We start from the raw sequence: 8,697 nt of genomic DNA, 5'->3' as shown, positions 1-8,697 counted from the left end.
TTTGAATAACAGCTTAAAGCAAACACGCTTTGCCTTTAACCGTCTATTCCTGGTGTCTTACACCTGGCCTCCCCCTCCCTGCTGCCTTCGCTCATCCTGTCTTCCCAAACCTCAGCTCCGTGGCTCCAGGTGGGTGGTACTGCACGACAGAGGCCAGAAAATTCGAACTAGCTCCTCTGAGCTGATCAGAAGCTGGAGTTTTGACTCTTAAACCAGTGCTACTGCGGGGATCTGTCGCCTTTTTGTGGGATGCGTTGTGATGTTCTAAACCTCAGGTGGCTTTGCGTGTGCTGCTAGAGTTCTGTCCCCTTCCCCTTCCTTCGGGATTATGCGACTTACTCTGTTTGATTTGTGCTTACTGTGCTGATAGCCGGTGGAGGACGGAGCTCTGTGATGTTGCCAGGGACAAATCAATACCTCCAGGAATTAGCCCGTCTGTGAGGCACTTGGAGAGTTAAGTGCCTCTGCTGTCCTAACCTCTGCATGGATGTTTGAACAGAGTTCAGTGCAAGCCCTAGCTGTCATAAAAGCTCTTTGGGACACAGAATTTGTCCGCTTTGTTTCTTCCATCCTTGCTCTTGCCACAGGTTTCAGTGGGCCTCAAGTATTTGAGTATCTGAAACCCCTTCAGATTAATGGAGTCGCGTCTAGGAGCCTTTTTCGCTGGATGTGCCGAGAAGTGAGTGCTCCTCCCCGGGCAGCAGGAGCAGTCCCCGTGCTTTGAAGTGCTGAGCAGCAGCCTGGGCTGGAGGGCTGAGGAAGAGTGTGGTAGAGCCTGCACTCTGCAGCTGTGTTTTGTCAATGTTGAAAACAGGATGGTGGCTGGATTTCTTGCCAAGGTTGGGTGGGAGCCCTAGAGCTTTGTTTTTTATTAAAAACTGTGAAGTTTGTCTGCATCCTGAAAGACCTCAGAGCACAAGCCCACGTCTCAGATGCCATAAGCAGCCCTGTGCAGGCAGCAGGGGCAAAGCAAGAGCTGGAGCATCCTCCCTGCACATACAAAGAGCCTTCCAGCGGGAGCTGGGGAGGCACCTGCTATGGGAGGGCGGAGCAGCTGCAAGGATTTGGGTCTAATTTCTGTGGGTAACGGCTAAAAAGCTGCTGTGTGGGCTGGGCAGGGGCACGGGTCCCTTTATAGGGGTTGATTACAGGGCTCAGCTGTGCCTGGCCTCAGCCCCTCGGGCTGTCCTTGGCTGCTGGTGGGACCCATGTGCAGCCCTGAGGGTGCTGGAGCAGAGCTGGGTGGTTTCTCCTGCTGGATCCCGCTGCCATCAGAGGTCAGTGGTGTCTTGGTGCGTCCTTTCGTGTCTTCTGGTGCTGTGGTGAGGGCCCCGCTCGCCCTGTGCCGCCTGCTCGCTGTCGGTCCTCGACCAGGGCCTGGCAGAGCACGAGGTGCTCGGTACCGGCAAGAGGCAGCACCTTCCCCGCCCTGGCCAAGGATTTATTGTCCTGCCTCTTTATTGTTGTGTTTACAAGCCAGGCGCTTTATATGTTTTCCTATGAATAGTTTCAAGGAGAAGGCAATTACCTTATCACATGCAGCATGATTTACAGCCAAGGTGGCAAGGGACATTCAAGCGCCACATCGGCTCTGTTTGAAAGACAATCCGCCGCTCTTCCGCGCGGGGTCACGGGCTGGGGGGAGAACAAAGGGGCTCCAGCGCCCGGCCCCGCCACGGGGAGACCTCCCGGGGCTGAGCCCCCTGCAACCTCCCGGGGCTGAGCCCCGTGGGCTCTCCCAGCACGAGGAGCTCTCCTCGCCGTGCTCCAGGAGCAGCGACCCAGCGAGTTCAAAGCTCGGCTTGCGGCTCAGGCTGTAAAGCTCCCCCTCCCCTTTATTTTTTTTATTTCATTTTTTTTTTTAAATTGTGTTACCTGGTAAGTAAATACGCAGCTTCCCCCCCCCCCAGAGGTTGCACGGCCCCGCGTGGCAGCGGGCACCTCGTGGTGGGACCAGGCTCCCGTGGCACACCGAGCCCCGTGCGGGCGGCCTGGGCTGCGTGTGGAGCAGCCGTGAGGTCTGTGCCCTGCTCCACCTTCACTTCCAAGTCAATTTTTTTTTTCTTCCCCCCCCGGTAACTGCCTTGTGACCGCCCCAGAACGTAGCAAGCCCCTCGGGGGTGCAAGTGGTGGTGGTCCGGCACCACGGGCGGCGGAGGGGCTGCGCTGGGTGGGTGCTGGCGGGGGGCACCCTGCGTGTGCCATCGCGCCTGGGGCTGGTCCCGGGGGGTGCCCACGGGGGGTGGCGGGGGCCGCAGTGCCTGGGGGCCATCGCTGCCCCCTCCCAAGGGCCCCGCAGGCAGTGCCCGGTGCTGGGCAGAGCCAGGAGCAGGGGGACGAAGCGTGGCCGGGCCGGGCTCCCCCCCCCCCCCCCCGGAGCCGGGCTGCGGCCCCCAGCACCCAACGCGGATCCCTGGCGGCTGCTTCAGCCCCTGCGCTCCCACAAGCCGGGGGGCGGCCGCGATGGGGCCCCCCCGGGCCGCGAGGTGGCGCCACGGGCACGAGCAGCGCGGCCCCGGGCAGCAGCTTTGGGGGGGGGGGCACGGGCAGGAGCCGGGGGCAGCCCGCGGGGTGCATGAGGGGCGTGGGGGTCCCCCCTTCAGGGGCACGGGGACGCCTGGGGGTCCCCCTTGCAGGGTGTGGTGGGGTGCGTGGGGTGCGGGGTTCCCCCTTACTGGGCCCGTGGTTGTGCGGGGGGGGGCCCCCTTCGTAGGGTGCGCGGGGTGCGGGGTCCCCTGCAGGGTGCGCGGGGTGTGGGTGCTGCTTGCCCCGTGTCCCCCCCCCCCCCCCCCCGAGCTTCCTGCTGGGGCCCACGCTGGGCACGCCGCGATCCAAGCGGGGCCGCTGCGAGGGCGCAGGCGTTTTCCCCCGCGTAATAAACGGAACCTTTCTTCTCCCCGTGTAAAACCCCGGGGTGGGGCAGATCCTTATCACCGGGGCCCCGGGGATCACAAGCACGGGGCGGCAGGAAGGCACCCGCCGCGGGGTGCCACCGGGATGCCCCTGGGGAACGCGGGCGCTCCGCGAACCTCCTTGGCCCGAGAGCAGGAGGGCCGCCCCTGGCCTCGCTGCTCCTCTCCCGGCAAGGGGAAGGGGGGCTCTTGTCCCCTCCGTTGGTCCAGGGTGCCAGGGTGGGGGGGTCTCAGCAGCAGCGCCAAGCACCGCGGGGCACTGGGGCTGTGGTAACGGCACGGCGCGCACCGCAGGCGGGGGTGACTTCCAGTGGCGGGGTCGGAGGGAAGAGGCTGATCCTCGGTTCACGCCCGCTGTCTCTCCTGTAAAAAATGGCTCCGTGCTATCTCGCAGGCCGTCCCTCCCCGGGACCCGCTAATTCGGTGATTTTTATCCTGTCTGTTTTTCCTTCTCTCCCTCTCTGCCCCGCTGCAACCTCTGTCAGTCCTCCTCGGGGCGGCCCCGGGGTCGCCGCTGATGGATGGCCCCCAGCAGCAGGAGACCCCGAGGCAGCCGGGACCCCGGGCACGGGCAGCGCCGGGCGGGGGCTGGCTGGGACAAGGGGCTCGGAGATCCCCGAGGAGCCGAGGCCACGTCTCCCTGTGCCGCCCCTGCACGCCGGGAGCCCTCGCTGCCCTGGGGGGTCCTGCAGCTCCCCGGGAGCCCAGACTGGTATTTCAGTCTAGACGCGCTGGCATTTTTTCAGTCCCGCAGATTTCCGCGATGGCCCGGCGGCACGCCGGGTGCGCTGGCACGGCGTCTGTGCCAGGTGGGGGTTCTGTGGGGGCAGAGGCACCGGGGGAGACACGGAGAGGCCACGGGGGGCCGGGAGATGGAGCAACCAAGGAGCCCGGTGCCCACTCCCCGCCGCCGGCTCCCTTGGGGGCAGGAGAAACGTTTGCACTGCAAGTGTGGGGGGGAGAAAACTATGCGAAATGTGAAATTTCCTCATAAAAACAGGCTCGCTGGGTGGGAAACTTGCCGCATCTTGCTTGAGCATTGGCCCGCGCCGCATGAGACCGGGGACAGGCTCACATGAGAAGCTTCACTCCACAGCCGCTGCCCCGGTGCCGCGTGCAGCCGCCCGGTGCCGCGCGCCCGGCGGGGTCGGGCTGGGTAAATTCTGTGGGGGCCCGGCACGGTGCTGCCGGAAACGCCGCGGTGACTCAGGGGTCAGCACCAGGCCTGGCGGCGATGCCAGGCACCAGGAGGCCACTGCCATCGGCCCCAGGACGGAGCCATCGCTCGCCACCTGCCCCGGTGCGCTCCGGACCCTCCCAGCTCCGAGCCCCAGCCCCGGGCCCGCGGACAAAGGCGGCTTTCAGGGACCCCGCGGGGCCGGCCTTGCTTGGGCGGCCTCTGAAATGTGTGAAATTCGGCTTTCGCCGGGCTTCTTCCTGAAGCGGAACTGTTCTCAGAGAAACATTCCCCTCCGCCGGCCCTAATGGCTTTTCTCTGTGCGCCCGCATTAATGAACGCGAGGCCCAGCCTAATCGGAGGGAAGCCATGCAAGTAATTGCTTGAATTTTTAATTCGGGGTTATGATAGGGGAATCAAAGTCACGCTGCAGCCGCCGAGGCCGCCGCGGTTCCGCGCCATTGACCGCTGCAATTTTCTTTTGATTTTTGTCCTCCCCTCTTCCCCCACGGCCCGGCACGGACCCCGCTGGGGGCCGGGACCCGGGGCCGCCCCCGTCCTGGGGAGAAAAGTGTCTCAGGTGGGCTCAGCGCGTGGCCGGGCTGGGGCCCCGCTTGGAGGCCTGCCGAAGTGTCCGAAGTGTCCGCAGTGTCCTGTGGGCAAGTGTCCGAAGGGGTTTGCTTGCCTTGCGAAGCCCCACCTGCGCTTCACCGCGCTGCCCACGGGCCGCTGGGGTTTATTTTCCTTTTTCCATTGCGGCCACGCACATCCTCAGCCCAGGGCCCCTGCCTGCCCAAAGGGGCACCACCAGCGTGTACCAAGGGGCTGGTGACATGGGGACGGAGCAGCTGGGGGGGGCACCCAGGTACTGGGGCTCGGGCTGGGGGGGCCCTCGGTGCTCCTCCAGCATCCCCCGGCGGAGGCACGGCGCGCGGTTGCTTTTGTTTTCCCAGCAAACAACCCCTCCTCCCGCGCTGGTTCCAGCTCGCTTACCTCCTCTTTGTCTTAAAATTAATAAAAAGTCAGCGGACGAGGGGCTGCTCAATAAAGCAGAATGGCATGTTCAAAATGTGTGCCCCGCGTGGGGAGACAGCGCTTTGGGAAGCAAGGATGCCTCCCTGCCCGGCACGGGGTCTCGGGACCCTGCCGTGACGGTGGGACTGCGCCGAGGCTGGGCTGTGCCACGCACCACGGGGCCGCTCGGCCACGCTCGGGGCCGGGGCTCCTCTTGGGGGGCCTCTCGTACATGGGCTCAGCCTCGTGACCCCCATGTTTGGGGTTTGGGCCGCTGTTGTGGTGTTCTTTGTGCCGCGATTCCTCGGGAGATAGCATTGTTTGCTGTGACACGTAAGCCCGGTGACAATATGCAAGGGCTCTGGCACTGATTTCATTTGCACTGCTCCAAGCTCTCCTAGCTCGCCCCGGTTTCAATGTCTTTTTATAGCCCAGCAGAACTTGTTTTGCTGTACCAGTGAAGCATAACCCGAGTGTGGGCTGGGAGCTGCAGGGGACACGAGCGTAGTTTGGGATGGGTGCTCGGTCACGTTCGCACCCACCCGTGCCACCGAGGGTCCCCGCTCCCCCGGGGGGTGCTCAGCTGCGGCGCCCACCTCCAGCTCAAGCCTTGGGGAGGCTGTGGGAAGCCCCGGGGCTCCAAAAAGGGGGGGGTCCCAGCCCCGGGGACCCCAGGAGAGGGCAGGGGACACGTGGCCAGGCTGCGAACGCGGTGCAGTACAGGGGGATGCCGAGCAGTGCCGGGGGGGGGGGGGGGGGCTGCCTGCGAGGGGCCGGCAGCGCCGCTGTGCCCCCCTGAGAGCACCAAAGCCCCTGCGAAGGACGGGGGCGAAGCTGGATTATGAAAGTGTTTCTTTGCTTTGCTTTTGAGAAAGGAGAACTTCAAAGGGGCCCATTTATCACTAGACAAAGAGAGTCGCGAGTTATTTGCAAAGTGTAAGGGAGAAGCATTAATTATCGGAGTGCAGACAAACGCTGCTGCCGGCTGTCCCCCTGCCCACCCCTCCGGCACCTCCCTGTGCCCGCGGGCTCGCACAGGCGGCCGTGGCCCTCCTGTCACCGCGTCCCCGGCTCGTGCCTCGCCACCCCTCCACGGTGGCAGGCGGGGTCCCCACTGCGAAGCACCTGCACGGCTTCCAGCTCAGGGCTGTGGGGCTGGGGGATGGAGGGGATGTCCCCCCCCCACCATGGGTGCACCCCGGGGTCTTGCCCACCCTGTCCTTGAAGCTCCAGCGCCAACGCCCTGCCGAAAGGCCGAGGGCAGCGGGGCAGGGAGCAGCCTGCAGCGGTCCCCCAGCCCTCAGTCCTGCCCCGCTGCTCCCCTTGGGAGAGGCAAGGCCGTGCTGGAAGCCGAACCCAGCCAGGGGAGGGTTGGTGGCAGGTCCCTGACCCTGCTCAGAGTGGGGCGTGCGTGGGTGGCACCAGGATCGTTTCTGCGCGCTTGACCTGGTGCCTGGCTCAGCGCCCCCTCGGCCACCTCCGCTCCCCTCATCGGGCTCGGTGGCGTCAGGGTTTGCTCTGTCCTGGGGACCACGAGCACGCAGCTGGCGGCCGGGCTGTGACAGGGGACAGGGAGGGGGACGAGGACATCAGGTAGGGCTCGGTGCGGAGCTGGGCACACACCAGACCCCTCCAGCTGAGCACCCTTCCCAAAAGGGAAGCAGGAGCACACGGGTGGCTTCGTCGTCCACCTGGGAAGGAGAGGATGGGGAGTGAGCGAATTTACCTCTCAACCCAAAGCGCCCGCAGCCCTGGGTGCCCCTTGGAGGGTGGCAGCGGTGCCTGCGCCACCGTCCCGGCGGCTGCCACCACCTCCGCACCTCTCCACCGGCCAACGGGGCGGGAGCGAGCGCTGGCAGCCGCGCTGCCCAGCGCCGGGCAGGGCGCACAGCTCTGCCTTTCATGTCTGAGCCCTCCCGAAACCACAGCTTCCCCTCGCCGCTGCGCGGGGATCAAACGCGGGTCATATTTAATAAAGGTGGGGATGGGAGAAGGCTACAAAACATTACGTCACCCTCGCTGTGGGGGAGGCGGAGGCAGGCAGGGAATGCGAAAATCTCGGCGCAAGTGGGGGCAGAGGAGAAAAAATATCAGCGAGGGGACTTAATGGCCTTGTTTTGGTGGGAACTCTTTTGCCCACTGCCCACGAGGTCAGAGGCGGTGTGTCTGCACGCGCTCAGGCGTTAAATGAAACAGTAAGAAAAAAATGAGAGGCATATACAAAATGCGTAAGCGCGTCCATGGCAGAATTCCCCCGGCGCCCCGTGAGTCACGGCGCTGCGCCCGGCTCGCCCGTCGTGGCGGCACGGGAGAAATCCCCGCCCGGCGGCGCTGGGGACCGAGGACGGCCCCGGGGGCACAGCTCCCACGTCCCCAGGGTGTGTGGGTGAGGGTGGGCGCAGGGCTGTGCCGGGGGGCCCCCAGCATGGCACGGCCGGTCCCCCCGCCCGGCCCGGCCGTGAGACGTGGTCACAGGGTGCTGGGAGCAAAGTCCCCTGTGCCACAGCCCTGCCCACGCCCGACCCTGTGGGGCTTCAGGCTCCAGCCCGGGAGCCTCGGTGGTGCTGCAGACGTTGGGGGAGCGGGTGGCGAGGCTGCCGGCCCCCCCAGGCCACCCTGACCCTCCTGTGGCACACAGGCTGGCTGCAGAGCGGGTGGTTTCAGGGGGCTCGCTGGGCTCACGGGCGCTGAGCGGTGTGGCCAGCTTGAAAAAATTGTGTGCAGGACGGGTAGAGGTGGCCACGGAGCCAGGCTGCAGCAGGGAGAGCTGTCCTCTGTTCCCAGCCCCGGTCACCTCCACGTGAGAGCTCGGGCTGATGCTCACACCGGGCCGGTGCCTTCCCCTGGCTGGGAAACTATGTGCTCCCAGCCCCGCGGGGCGCCCGCCGGCCCCCCGAGCCGTAATGACCACGATCTTCTGCTGAGAGGAGTTAATGAGCTGTGCCGGACAACGATGGGAACGGGCCGATTGCAATAAGGCTCCTGACACCGCTCGGAGGAGCTGGGCATGGAGGAAGGGGGAAGAGCAATAGGGTGAGAGAGATGGACCAGAAAACAATATCCACTTCATTAGCCAGGTGCCTCCAAATGTGTGGAAATAGGACAAGGTCCAGGTCACCCACTGTGACAGAACATTATTATCATGCGATGCCATGAAGCTGTGCAAAGACCAAGTCAAAGCTCACTAGCCCACTTGAAAGAGATGAGGGGACCTTCCCAGAGCCCGAGCCAGGCTGTTCCCAGGCCGGGTCGGGGTCGTGGGCAGGTGGGCACAGCCCCGGGTGCTCAGCACGGCTCCTCCACCGAGCCTTTGGCTGGGGCAGCCCAGGGGGCACCAGGTCTAAGCCCAAATCCTGGTGATGAGAGTTTGGGATGGGGGACCTGCTAGGTATGTCCCAGAGTGGAATGGAGTGGGGACAGTCACCCAGTCCCCTGATCCCTGCACCCTGCAGAGCCGGGGAGGCCCCCGCGGCCGGGTGCTGAGCCCCTCGGAGCCGCCCTGAGCAGGGCTGGCACCGGGAAGGCGCCAAGGTGCTGGGTCCCAGCGAGCCCGGGAGCCTGACCTGGCTGCAGGCTCGCAGCGGCCGGGATGGG

This window comes from Anser cygnoides, chromosome 18, assembly GCF_040182565.1.
Source record: "Anser cygnoides isolate HZ-2024a breed goose chromosome 18, Taihu_goose_T2T_genome, whole genome shotgun sequence".
In the NCBI taxonomy this organism is placed as follows: domain Eukaryota; kingdom Metazoa; phylum Chordata; class Aves; order Anseriformes; family Anatidae; genus Anser; species Anser cygnoides.
The sequence above is the reverse complement of the archived record's forward strand: the minus strand, read 5'-3'. Positions refer to the sequence as shown.